We start from the raw sequence: 14,609 nt of genomic DNA on the forward strand, positions 1-14,609 counted from the left end.
TATATTGCCCAGCCACGTAGTATATTGCCCAGCTACGTAGTATATTGCCCAGCTACGTAGTATATTGCCCAGCCATGTAGTATATTTCCGAGCCACATAGTATATTGCACAGCCCACAAAGTATATTGCCCAGCCACGTAGTATATTGCCCAGCCACATAGTATATTGCCCAGTCACGTAGTACATTGCCCAGCCACGTAGTATATTGCCCAGCCATGTAGTATATTGCCCAGCAATGTAGTATATTGCCCAGTCACGTAGTATATTGCCCAGCCACGTAGTATATTGCCCAGCCACGTAGTATATTGCCCAGTCACGTAGTATATTGCCCAGCCACATAGTATATTGCCCAGCCACGTAGTATATTGCACAGCGACATAGTATATTGCCCAGTCACGCAGTATATTGCCCAGTCACGTAGTATATTGCCCAGCCACGTACTATATTGCCCAGCCACGTAGTATATTGCACAGCGATGTAGTATATTGCCCAGTCACATAGTATATTGCCCAGCCACGTAGTATATTGCACAGCGACGTAGTATATTGCCCAGTCACGTAGTATATTGCCCAGCCACGTAGTATATTGCACAGCGACATAGTATATTGCCCAGTCACATAGTATATTGCCCAGCCACATAGTATATTGCACAGCGACGTAGTATATTGCCCAGTCATGTAGTATATTGCCCAGCCACGGAGTATATTGCACAGCGACGTAGTATATTGCCCAGTCACGTAGTATATTGCCCAGCCACGTAGTATATTGCACAGCGACGCAGTATATTGCCCAGTCACGTAGTAAATTGCCCAGCTACGTAGTATATTGCACAACGACGTAGTATATAGCACAGACACGTAGTATATTGCCCAGACACGTAGTATATTGCCCAGCTACGTAGTATATTGCCCAGTCACGTAGTATTGCCCAGCTATGTAGTATATTGCCCAGTCACGTAGTATTGCCCAGCTACGTAGTATATTGCCCAGTCACATAGTATATTGCCCAGTCACGTAGTATATTGCCCAGTCACGTAGTATATTGCCCAGCGACGTAGTATACAGCACAGAGCCACATAGTATATTGCCCAGCGATGTAGTATATTGCCCAGTCACATAGTATATTGCCCAGTCACATTGTATATTGCCCAGTCACGTAGTATATTGCCCAGAGACGTAGTATACAGCACAAAGCCACGTAGTATACAGCACAGACCCAGGTAGTATACAGCATAGAGCCACGTAGTATATTGCCCAGTCACATAGTATATTGTCCAGTCACGTAGTATATAACACTGCCCACACAGTATATAACACTGGCCATGTAATATCTAGCACAGCCCACGCAGTACATAACACAGCCCACATAGTATGTAACACTGGCCAGGTAGTATACAGCACAGAGCCACGCAGTATATAATACAGCCCACGTAGTATATAGCAGTGTGGGCACCATATCCCTGTTAAAAAAAATTAAAAATAGTTCTATACTCACCCGCCGGGATCCAATCCAGCGAAGCTGTCCCGATGTGCGTGGGGCTGCCGCCATCTTCCGTTCCCAGGATGCATTGCGAAATTACCCTGATGACTTCAGGGTAATTTCGCAATGCATCACTGGGAACGAAAGATGGCGGCAGGCGCAAGCGGCTCAACGGACTACGGAGGGTGAGTATAGCAGGTTTTTTGTTTTTTTTTATTATTTTTAACATTACATTTTTTTAATATTGATACCAAATAGGCAGCATCAATAGTAAAAAGTTGGGGACACACAGGGTTAATAGCAGCGGTAATGGAGTGCATTACCCGCGGCATAACGAGGTCCGTTACCGCCAGCATTAACCCTGTGTGAGCGGTGACCGGAGGGGAGTATGCAGGCGCCGGGCAGTGACTGCGGGGAGTAAGGAGCGGCCATTTTCTTCCGGACTGTGCCCGTCGCTGATTGGTCGTGGCTGTTTTGCCGTGACCAATCAGCGACTTGGATTCCATGATAGACAGAGGCCGCGACCAATGAATATCTGTGATAGACAGAAGGACAGACAGAAAGACGGAAGTGACCCTTAGACAATTATATAGTAGATATCCTCCGTCTGTGACACTGCCCTAATAATTATAAGCCTATACTATTATATAGAGTGGACAGGTCACTGCCTGCCTCAAGATCAGCACTCTCATGTCCTTCTGCTATCATTACCGTCATCTGATTGGCTATTGAGTATTCTATTGTGGCGCCCCACTGTCCTGGTCGTCACAGTAGCATTGCTTTCCTCACGGGGAGAGTGATGTTACGGTTGAAGGCAAGAAGGGATAACTGTAACCAGGTAACACCATCATGCAACACATTCACACTCCAGGCCACCAGGGGGATCTTTTGATCCTATTTACTAGGTGACTCCCCATATATATGGTAGTCTGTAGAGAAAGTTAGTCAGTTCTTGTCAGGAAACAGACTGGATCAGTCTGAGGCAGAAGAGGGTTTATTGAGCTGTGTAGCCGCAGTGCAGCAGTTCCCGGAAAGAGACATTCAGAAAGCCGAATACATTGCAGTGAACGTGTAGGAGAGCAAAGCACAGGAGAGGATACCAGCACAGAAACCGGTAGCCGGAACACCGAGGTTGTAAGGCCCTCTACGACTTACATCAGAGACCGGCAGGACAGCTGAACTTCACGTTACCTGTCCGCCTTAGTACCCAGGAGGCACGGTGACACCCATAGAGGCTGGGGTGTGCTAGAGTGTTGTGAATTCTGTTGTCGGGCTCCCTCCTGTGGTCATGAATGGTACTTTGGCTGGTTCTGTCCATGGACTTCCTCTGGTGGGTGTTTCTGAGTTTCCTTTCACAGGTGACGAGGTTAATTCGTTAGCTGCTGCTCTATTTAACTCCACTTAGATCTTTGCTCCATGCCACCTGTCAATGTTCCAGTATTGGTCTAGTTCACTCCTGGATCGTTCTTGTGACCTGTCAAGAACACCACGCGATGCTTGGCTCCTTCCAGCCAATGACGCCACTCCTCGAATGCCCACTTCATGGCCAACAATTCACGATTACCAACATCATAGTTACGCTCAGCAGGCGAAAACTTTCTAGAAAAGAAATCACATGGCTTCATCACCGAGCCATCAGAACTTCTTTGCGACAAAACAGCCCCTGCTCCAATCTCAGAAGCATCAACCTCAACCTGAAACGGAAGCGAAACATGTGGCTGGCACAACACAGGGGCAGAAGAAAAAGGACGCTTCAACTCCTGAAAAGCCTCTACAGCCGCAGAAGACCAATTGACCACATCAGCACCCTTCTTGGTCAAATCAGTCAACGGTTTAGCAACAGTAGAAAAATTAGCGATGAAGCGCCGATAAAAATTAGCAAAGCCCAGGAACTTTTGCAGGCTCTTCACAGATGTCGGCTGAGTCCAATCGTAAATGGCCTGGACTTTAACAGGGTCCATCTCGATAGTAGAAGGGGAAAAAATGAACCCCAAAAATGAAACCTTCTGAACTCCAAAGAGACACTTTGACCCCTTCACAAACAAGGAATTCGCACAAAGGACCTGGAACACCATTCTGACCTGCTTCACATGAGACTGCCAATCATCCGAAAAGACCAAAATATCATCCAAATACACAATCAGGAATTTATCCAGGTACTCTCGGAAGATGTCATGCATAAAGGACTGAAATACTGATGGAGCATTGGAAAGCCCGAATGGCATAACCAGGTACTCAAAATGGCCCTCGGGCGTATTAAATGCTGTTTTCCATTCATCGCCTTGTTTAATACGCACAAGATTATACGCCCCTCGAAGATCTATCTTGGTGAACCAACTAGCCCCTTTAATACGAGCAAACAAATCAGACAGCAACGGCAAAGGATACTGAAATTTGACTGTAATTTTATTAAGAAGGCGGTAATCAATACAAGGTCTCAAAGAACCTTCCTTCTTGGCCACAAAAAAGAACCCTGCTCCTAACGGTGATGACGACGGGCGAATATGGCCTTTCTCCAAGGATTCCTTTATATAACTCCGCATAGCGGCGTGTTCTGGCACAGATAAATTGAACAATCGGCCCTTAGGAAACTTACTACCAGGAATCAAATTAATTGCACAATCGCAATCCCTATGAGGAGGTAGGGCACTGGCTTTGGGCTCATCAAATACATCCCGATAATCCGACAAAAACTCTGGAACTTCAGAAGGAGTGGAAGACGAAATAGACAAAAATGGAACATCACCATGTACCCCCTAGCAACCCCAGCTGGACACAGACATAGATTTCCAGTCCAATACTGGATTATGAACCTGTAGCCATGGCAACCCCAAAACGACCACATCATGCAGATTATGCAACACCAGAAAGCGGATATCCTCCTGATGTGCAGGAGCCATGCACATGGTCAATTGGGTCCAATACTGAGGCTTATTCTTGGCCAAAGGCGTAGCATCAATTCCTCTCAACGGAATAGGATACTGCAAGGGCTCCAAGAAAAAACCACAGCGCCTAGCATACTCCAAGTCCATCAAATTCAGGGCAGCGCCTGAATCCACAAATGCCATAACAGAATAGGATGACAAAGAGCAAATCAAAGTAACAGACAATAGAAATTTAGACTGTACCGTACCAATGGTGGCAGACCTAGCGAACCGCTTAGTGCGCTTATGACAATCAAAGATAGCATGAGTGGAATCACCACAGTAAAAACATAGCCCATTCCGACGTCTGTGTTCTTGCCGTTCAGCTCTGGTCAAAGTCCTATCACATTGCATAGGCTCAGGCCCATGCTCAGATAGTACCGCCAAATGGTGCACAGCTTTACGCTCACGCAAGCGTCGATCGATCTGAATGGCCAAGGACATAGACTCATTCAGACCAGCAGGCATGGGAAACCCCACCATGACATCCTTAAGGGCTTCAGAGAGACCCTTTGTGAAGATTGCTGCCACGGCACATTCATTCCACTGAGTGAGCACAGACCACTTTCTAAACTTCTGACAATATATCTCCGCTTCATCCTGACCCTGACACAGAGCCAGCAAGATTTTCTCTGCCTGATCCACTGAATTAGGTTCGTCATAAAGCAATCCAAGCGCCAGGAAAAACGCATCAACATCACGCAATGCCGGATCTCCTGGCGCAAGGGAAAATGCCCAGTCTTGAGGGTCACCACGTAACAAAGAAATAATGATCTTTACTTGTTGAACAGGGTCACCTGAGGAGCGAGGTTTCAAGGCAAGAAACAATTTACAATTATTTTTGAAATTCAAGAACTTAGATCTATCACCAAAAAACAAATCAGGAATAGGAATCCTAGGCTCTGACATCGGATTCTGAACCACAAAATCTTGAATGTTTTGTATCCTTGTAGTGAGATTATCCATCCAAGAGGACAGACCTTGAATGTCCATGTTTACACCAGTAGAAGGAAAAAACTCCGGCACACTACAAAGTCCAAAGAAATTTGCTTGTAATTTATTTATGAGCAGTTTTCAGCAATGCACAACACACCATCGGGTTTCCAGAAAAAGAGACGTTTATATATACTTTGCGTGGACAAATGTAATACCTTCCTCAAAGAGACGTTTATATATACTTTGCGTGGACAAATGTAATATCTTCCTCAACGTTTCGGCTAGACAAGCCTTTTTTAAGAGATTTAGATGTCCTTTTGCAATACAGGGAACCGGGTAGAGAAACAGGGACCGGAAAGCTGTGACCGCTGTAACAGACACATGCCTCCGTTACAGCGGTCACAGCTTTCCGGTCCCCTGCATTGTATGCGACGCCGTCTTGTGGCTTCTATTAAGTGGGTTTCTCTACCCGGTTCCCTGTATTGCAAAAGGACATCTTAATCTCTTGAAAAAGGCTTGTCTAGCCGAAACGTTGAGGAAGATATTACATTTGTCCACGCAAAGTATATATAAACGTCTCTTTGAGGAAGATATTACATTTGTCCACGCAAAGTATATATAAACGTCTCTTTTTCTGGAAACCCGATGGTGTATTGTGCATTGCTGAAAACTGCTGATAAATAAATTACAAGCAAATTTCTTTGGACTTTGTAGTGTCCCGGAGTTTTTTCCTTCTATATATTTTGTTTTCTCCTGAGCACCTCCTGTTTTAGTGAGCATCTTCGTGATCATGATATCATGTTTACACCAGTGTCCTGAACCACCCAGAGGAAAAGGGGAAAATTGAGACAAAACGCACTGCAAAGAAAAAAAAATGGTCTCAGATCTTCTCTTATCCCTCTATTGAGATGCATTAGTACTTTGGGCCACCTGTACTGTTATGACCTGGTGGTCAGGACAATAATGGACCTGGTGGTTAAGAGCACACGGAATGACCTGATAGTTACTGATAATAAGGACGAGCTCTGGGACGTGGGAACTCTGCTGACCGCAATCCCTAAACCTATCAACCACACTAGAAATAGCCGTGGATTGCGCCTAACGCTCCCTATGCAACTCGGCACAGCCTAAGAAACTAGCTAGCCCTGAAGATAGAAAAATAAAGCCTACCTTGCCTCACAGAAATTCCCCAAAGGAAAAGGCAGCCCCCCACATATAATGACTGTGAGTAAAGATGAAAATACAAACACAGAGATGAAATAGATTAAGCAAAGTGAGGCCCGACTTACTGAACAGACCGAGGATAGGAAAGGTTACTTTGCGGTCAGCACAAAAACCTACAAAAAGACCACGCAGAGGGCGCAAAAAGACCCTCCGCACCGACTCACGGTGCGGAGGCGCTCCCTCTGCGTCCCAGAGCTTCCAGCAAGCAAGACAACAAATTAAATAGCAAGCTGGACAGAAAAATAGCAAACCAAAGAAATACAAGCTGGAACTTAGCTTCTGATGGGAAGACAGGTCACAAGAACGATCCAGGAGTGAACTAGACCAATACTGGAATATTGACAGGTGGCATGGAGCAAAGATCTAAGTGGAGTTAAATAGAGCAGCAGCTAACGAATTAACCTCGTCACCTGTGAAAGGAAACTCAGAAACACCCACCAGAGGAAGTCCATGGACAGAACCAGCCGAAGTACCATTCATGACCACAGGAGGGAGCCCGACAACAGAATTCACAACACTAGAGTCCCTATAAACTGCCTCAAGTCACCAGTCATATGGGTTATGTCCTATCCTATACGGGGGACAGAGAGAGAACATCTGTGAGGACCTTATCTGAAGCCATAGGCTGTAAAGGACTACAACACTACGGCGCTAGAGGAAGGCTTAGATTTCCACCTGGATAAGGGGACTCCTAACTTGCCTCCAAGCCGGCCGGACCCTGCCTGCCCTGTGATCTGGTGCCCTGGACTGTGGCTGCCTGAAGTCTTCAGTAAACCAAGGTAAAGAGACTGCAAACCTGTGTCCTCGTTCTTCATTGCACCATTCACCATCTTCCATCTACACACCGGGGATATACTTCACCTTTGGGAAGGAATACCATCTAGCTGCCATAACATCACCCTAGAGGACCCCTTAAAGCAGCGTCGGTCCCCACTGACCGAATACCACAGGTGGCGTCACGAACATAAACTTTATTCCCTTTAAAGACCTTTCCCTTTTACATGGGCGCCCAGGGCCACGGACCGGGTCACCGCCAACGTGACATCCCCCTGTGAACTCAGGACCCGGTACCAAGTACCCCACGGCCCAGGCGGGGCGACCCACTATCTCCGTCCACTTTGAAGTCAGTGTTCTGCTGCTGTAAACATTCTGCTCATTTAAATTGAAGGATTTCTGATTTATAAAACTAATTTTCAAAAAACCTATAAGGGGATTCCTAATTATATAAGTTGTCCACTCATGAGAAAATTTTTGTCTGTGGGAATTTTTAGCCATTCATCCAGAAGAGGATCTGTGAGGTCAGACACTGATGTTGGAGAGAGGCCGAGCTCATAATCTCCGATCTAGTCTTTCCTAAAGGTGTTGGATGGGGATGAGGTCCGGGCTCTGTGCGGCCGGTCAGGGTCTTCCTCACCAAAGTCCTCCAACCATGTCTTTATGGACCGTGAATTTTTCACTGGACTGTCATGGGGAACAGAAAATGGTCTTTCCCAAACTGCTTCCACAAAGATGGGAGCATCAGTTGCCCAAAATGTCTTGTATGCTGAAGGATTAAGACTTCCTTTCACTGGTATGAAGAGGCCTAGAATTAGCCCTGAAAAATAATTGCACAATGCAGACAGGCAGGTAACGTTCTCCTGGTAGACCCAGACTCATCCATCAGATGCCAGGTTGAGAAGTGTGATCCGTCACTGCACAAAACACATTTCCACTGCTCCAGAGTCCAGTGGTGGTAGCTTTACACCACTCCATCTGACGCTCAGCATTGTGCTTGGTGATGTAAGGCTGCATGCAGCTGCATGGTCATGGAAACCCATCCAATGATGCCCATGGGAGGGGCACAGTGTTTGTGCTGATGTTCATACAGGAAGAAGTCTGGTCTCTGCTGTTATGGAGCAGAGTGTTGGTGACTTCTCTGTCTTCTGCTCATCAGCACTCTGTGACCCCGCTCTGTGAAGTTACGTGGTCTCTGTAACACTCACGCCCAGACTGGTTGGTGCGGGGGAGTGGACCCACTGGACCACAGACCAGACTTCCATGGAAGGGGCGTAGCTAAGTAGCTTCCTAGGTGTTCGCTGAAGCCTCTGATGGTGAGGTCAGACTTGTGCAGCAGGAAGCTACCAGGTACCATTCCAGGGTGGAGTCTGACTGAGGATGCTGATCCCACCGGGGGACAGGACACAGGAGGGCAGGCACGGCAGTGACACTGGCTGACGGATGGGTACGGCAGAGGCCCTGACGGGCGGACTGGCTTGACGGAGATACTAGCAGACAGGCGGGTACAGCTGGCACTGAGGCAGACAGACTGGTGTATGGAGACAGGTAAGATCCTGTTCAGACTGGAGGGTATATGGAAACAGGTAGGGACCTGTTCGGACTGGTGAATATAAAGAGACAGGTAGAGACCTGTACGGCAAGTTGCAGAACAGAGATAGAGGAAGGCCGCAAGAGCGGATGCAAAGCAGAACCACAGGAGGTGGAGTTAAGAGCAGGAGGCGGAGCCAATAACAGAAACGCAGGAAAGAGCAGAGAAGGAGAAGACTGAGCTAAGAGCAGAGAAGAGGAAGGTGGAGAAGGAGAGGGAGGAGCTAAGGACGGAGACGCTAGAGGTGGAGCCAAGAGCGGAGACGCTGGAGGTGGAGCCAAGAGGCACAGAGCCACAGGTAGTGGCAAGCAAAGCAGAGAAGCACAAAGCCACGGGTAGTGGCAACCAGAGCAGAGAAGTGCAGAACCACAGATAGTGGCAAGCAGAGCAGAGAGATAGCGCAGAGATACACACAGCAGAGTGGGAATGGCAACAACCAAAGCAGGAACAGGAACAGACATAAACCAGAGTTCAGACAGGAACACAGATTCAGACCAGGATATGACGCCCCACTTGGTGGCGAACACAGACCAGGGTACTACGCCCCACTGGGTGGCGGACACAGAGACAGAACCAGATCAGCAGCAAAGTACTGACTGAGGAAATAAGTTTGCTCAGGCGCCCTCCAATGGGTGAGGACGCCTTAACAATCAGAGGCCTCTAGGCTATTGGCCAGAGACACCTTAGGAAGGTGCACACAGACGGAATAAGAAACAGGAGTTGCTGGCGCCCCCCCCCCCTATGCACATAGACAGAAGTGTACACATAGCAAGCGGCCATGAAGCACACGGCATGGAGACGGCAGCAGAGAGATCTCTGTTGTGAATTCCGCTCTTCGGCTCCCTCCGGTGGTTGTAAGTGGCACTTTTGTGAGTTCTGCTCTTGGGCTCCCTCTTGTAGTTTCTAGTGGTATGGCTGCTCTTTGGAGTTAGCTGTCATCAGCTGCCTCCACTTATCGTCTCTTCTGCTCGGCTATTTAGGTCTGGCTCTTTCTTTAGCCAGTGCCACTAAATGGTTCCTGGTTGGATTCACATCTCTTTGGAGTTCCCTGTTATCCTGACCAGTTCAGCTAAGCTAAGTTTTTGCTTGCTCTTTTCTGTCCATAGATTGTGGACTTATCCATTCTGTGCTTTCTATGTTTGTCCAGCTTATCAGTGTGAATTAATTCGGTCTTGCTGGAAGCTCTGGGAGGCAGATTTACCCTCCACACCTTTAGTCGGGTGTGGAGATTTTTTGTAAACTCTGCGTGGATTTTTGTAGTGTTTTATACTGACCGCACAGTATTCCATCCTGTCCAATCTATTTAGCTAGACTGGCCTCCTGTGCTCATCCTGGTTTCATTCTGTGTATGTCTTTTCCCTCTCCACTCACAGTCATTATTTGTGGGGGACTAATCTATCCTTTGGGGATTTTCTCTGAGGCAAGATAGCTTTCCTGCTTCTATCTTTAGGGGTAGTTAGCTCTTAGGCTGTGACGAGATGCCTAGGGAGAGTTAGGAGCATCCCACGGCTACTTCTAGTGTTGTGTTGAGCTTAGGGAATACAGAAAAAAGGAATACAATAACGAATCCAATAGTGCACCTGTCCTCACAAATACCCTACACTCACCTGCTATCCCTTCCTAACAGTGGAGGTTGGCACCCTGATAGATGTTTTGGCGCCCCCACTCCGCGGCGGCTGACACCTGCTATCCCTGTTAATGTAACTAGTCAGCTAAAGGAGGGAAAACAATGAGCAATAAAAAGAGATGAAGGAAGATATAAGGTAAAGAAACAAAGGTGCACTAAAAATAGATATATCGTCCTCCCTCAATGATCGTATCGGGTATTGACTCTATATCACAGAACATCGGCATATACATAGATCAAATCTTGAGGCCTTTTGTTCTATCACTTCCCTCGTATGTGAGGGATACATCGCACCTCTTGGGTATGCTGGAGGACATTACTGTGGAGCCTAATGTCTTGCTTGCCTCGATCGATGTAGAGGCCCTCTACAGTAGTATCCCTCATGACTTCGGTATGTGGGCTGTCGACCATTTTTTGAAAACGAGAGCAATTGAATGTGTTGAGCACAATAATTTTGTTAAACAACTCCTCCTCTTCACCCTCACCCGGAACTTTTTTATTTTCAATGGTAAGTACTTCCACCAGCTCAGGGGCACAGCAATGGGGAGCCCTTGTATGCTAATTTGTTCCTGGGCTGGTGGGAGGAAACCCATGTGTTTCCGGAGGAGGAAAAATGGTGGCAGCCCCATATCTGCCTCTGGGCCAGATACATTGACGATATTTTAATTCTTTGGTCTGGCCCAGGGGCGGAGTTTGAGAGGTTTGTGAGGGAGATCAATATCAACAGTATCGGAATGAGATTCACGTCCGAGTTCCAGGAACACACCATTGCTTTCTTGGACCTTACTATCTCGAAGAACAGTAGCGGGGGTATTAGTACATATACGTACCGTAAACCGACTGCAACAAACAGTCTGTTGCAGTGGCAGAGTCACCATCCTACCCCTCTCAAGCGTGGGATACCGAAAGGGCAGTTTCTGCGGATTCGTAGAAACTGCTCTGAGGTGGATACTTTTAAACATCAGGCTAGTGATCTACATCGTAGATTCAGGGAGAGGGGCTACCCTCCAGAAGTACTTGCCAAACCCTATAAGGAGGCACTGCTAAGTGATAGGTCTACCCTATTGAGAACCCGGCCTAAATCTAGGGAGGCCCCGGACCTGGTCAGACTTATAGGGACCTTTGATAACCAGTCTGACAAAATCTATCAGGTTATTAAAAAACATTGGGGTATCCTTCAGGCGGACCCTGGATTGAAAGATTTCATCTCCCCCACACCCAGTATCACCTATAGAAGGGGGAGATCGATCGGGGACCGCCTAGTACACAGCCTATACCAAAAACCACAGGGAGCAGGCACGTGGCTTGAGAGGAGACCTCTTGGGTTTTTTAGGTGTGGCAACTGTTCTAAGTGCCAATATGCTAGACAGACCAAACAATTTAGGAGTGCGGCGAATGGCAGATGTTTTGACATCAGAGACTTTGGCAATTGCAAGTCATCAGGAGTGATATATAAGATCACTTGCCCTTGTCCGCTTGACTACATTGGTAAAACGAGAAGAGAACTTAGAACAAGGTTCGGGGAACACCTTGGGGACATTAGGCACAATAGGGACACCCCGGTTGCCCGGCATTTTAATCAGGTACATGGGGGCACTATGGAAGGGATTACCTTCTGCATGATTGAACTGCTGAAACCTAAGACACGTGGAGGTGACTTCGATAAGGATCTCCTGAAACGGGAAGCAGAGTGGATTTTTCGCATGCAGTCTATGTCGCCAAGAGGACTAAATGAATCTCTAACCTATGCTTGCTTTTTATAACACAGCGTTTTCTCGTATCGGTTATACACTTTTGAGGCTTTGCTTTGCCCCTGTGCTCATGGTGGCATTGATTTATGGGCTGACTGACCCTGGAACCGCTATATCAAACCCCTGCAGTTAGTATGCAGATGTCGATTGTGACGAATATTGAGACTTATGATTGGTTATTTCCCGATTGTTAATACCGCACGGATACGTCCTGGGACCATTCTGGCTTCCTGGTTTTCAGGTACCGATAGTGTTCCACATATACATCATTCAGGCATATGGTCTATCATAGTGGGCATCCTTTGGGATTTTGGTCCCCTGGACACATAGGTCTTCTTTATATCAAAAAGGAGGTGCTTATCTCCGGCTCACGCGCCGATCTATTGTTTGTGCGGATGGCGCCTTTGCTGGTGTTAATTTGGTGCCCCTTAAGTGGTGAATCCCGTATCTATGGGAATAGGCCTATTGTATCAACATGGGATGTCCATGACATTTGGGGCCCGGCTTTTTTGTGGGTGCCTACTGTGACTCATTATTTATTTTTATTTTTATTCAACATTCTTTAATATATCGATATATTGATGTCTGGTTCTGGGGGGGTACCTGGATGTATATCTTCAGTGCACACGCGCCGTTTCTTTTGGAACTATAGGCCTGTTAGGTATGACCTGGGTAGGCTGGGTACGCTCATGCCACGTCTGTCCCTATGTCTGGGCTCAAATGCGGAAACTGTAGGGTTAATCAAGTGTGGCTGAGCCCGGCTCGGACTATGTGGGCTCCGGCGGTCTACACTTCTGGCCCCAGTGCGCAGGCGCCACCTTTGTGTGGGCTTACCGAACATGGCGGCGCCTGGCACAGACTGTGCGCGCTTCGGCGCTGTATCCCAGTGCGCAGGTGGAGCGTCACAGTCAGGCGCTCCACAGGGCTGGTATCGAGTGCGCAGGCGCAGCCTCTATACGGACGCACCAAACATGGCGGGGCACGGCACAGACCATGCGCGATGTGGCCCTCAATCCTTCCGGACCGAATGCGCAGGCGCCGCCCCGTAGCCTAGCATTGGAGCTGTACGCGTGCGTGGGTTTTTTTTTTTTGTTTGTTTGTTTTTTTGTTGTTGTTTTTTTGGCGTCTTAGATACACAATGGCGGCGCCCGGCTACAACCATGTGGATAGGAGCGTTTCTCTGGGATCGGTGTCCGGTGCGGTATGATCTTTATTGTTTGCATAATTAATTATCTGTTTTTGTGTGATTGGGGAGGGGAACCCCACACTACAATAGACATGGGCTTATCTAGTGGTCCGTACCTATGGACTTTGATTAAACATACCCGGTGTCTCCGGATTCTGGGAGGAGGAAGGGGCTGTCCCCTGCCGATTGGTCAATTGGTGACACATGCTATTATATAAATCCCCTTCCTCTTGGATCTAGTCAGGTTTGCCTGGACATCAGGACACCTGTATCTATGACCTCTGGTTTATTATCATCCTGGCCCCCTGAGGAACCGTATGACGGGGAAACGCGTCAGGGCGTTTTATTGACAGCTAAGTGTTAAGTGTTGGGTCAATACCCCCTTCACTGATTGCTGTGGACATTATCTATATTTTTTGTCTTTTTCTGACTATGCATTCACATAGGTACCCACTACTGGTCATGTAAGCCCACTAGATGTTGTGTAGTTTACCCAATGTGTAGCCCATAATATTCCTCTGGGTTTCCTTTATCAATATAGTATTATGCTACAGTTTTACTGAGACATATTGTATTGCTTTACATTTTGAAATATACTGACCGTTCTACCAAGTGGGTACTACTGTGCATTTTGTCAAATTTAGACTGAACCGGGTCTTTTGCTATTTGTATACCAGTCCTCCCACTGTCATCTCGCCTTCTATGCACAGAGCCATGTCCCGTGCGTATATACTTTGGGACCGTGACACTGAGACGTTGTGAGCATACTATTATTTATATATTTTTTGTCTCAGTGTCTCGCTGTGCAATATGGGATATCTTTGAGGGAGGACGATATATCTATTTTTAGTGCACCTTTGTTTCTTTACCTTATATCTTCCTTCATCTCTTTTTATTGCTCATTGTTTTCCCTCCTTTAGCTGACTAGTTACATTAACAGGGATAGCAGGTGTCAGCCGCCGCGGAGTGGGGGCGCCAAAACATCTATCAGGGTGCCAACCTCCACTGTTAGGAAGGGATAGCAGGTGAGTGTAGGGTATTTGTGAGGACAGGTGCACTATTGGATTAGTTATTGTATTCCTTTTTTCTGTATTCACTGGGAAGTGGTATTTTTTAG

At 47.2% G+C, this 14,609-nt stretch overlaps 1 protein-coding gene across 1 annotated transcript in view; it reads left to right on the forward strand.

Moving 5' to 3' along the window:
* The window catches only part of PGLYRP2 (peptidoglycan recognition protein 2), a 43,081-nt gene that overhangs the window by 1,065 nt on the left and 27,407 nt on the right, over positions 1–14,609 (forward strand). The gene's annotated exons all lie outside the window — the stretch shown is intronic.

Source organism: Ranitomeya imitator, chromosome 4 (genome assembly GCF_032444005.1).
Source record: "Ranitomeya imitator isolate aRanImi1 chromosome 4, aRanImi1.pri, whole genome shotgun sequence".
In the NCBI taxonomy this organism is placed as follows: Eukaryota; Metazoa; Chordata; class Amphibia; order Anura; family Dendrobatidae; genus Ranitomeya; species Ranitomeya imitator.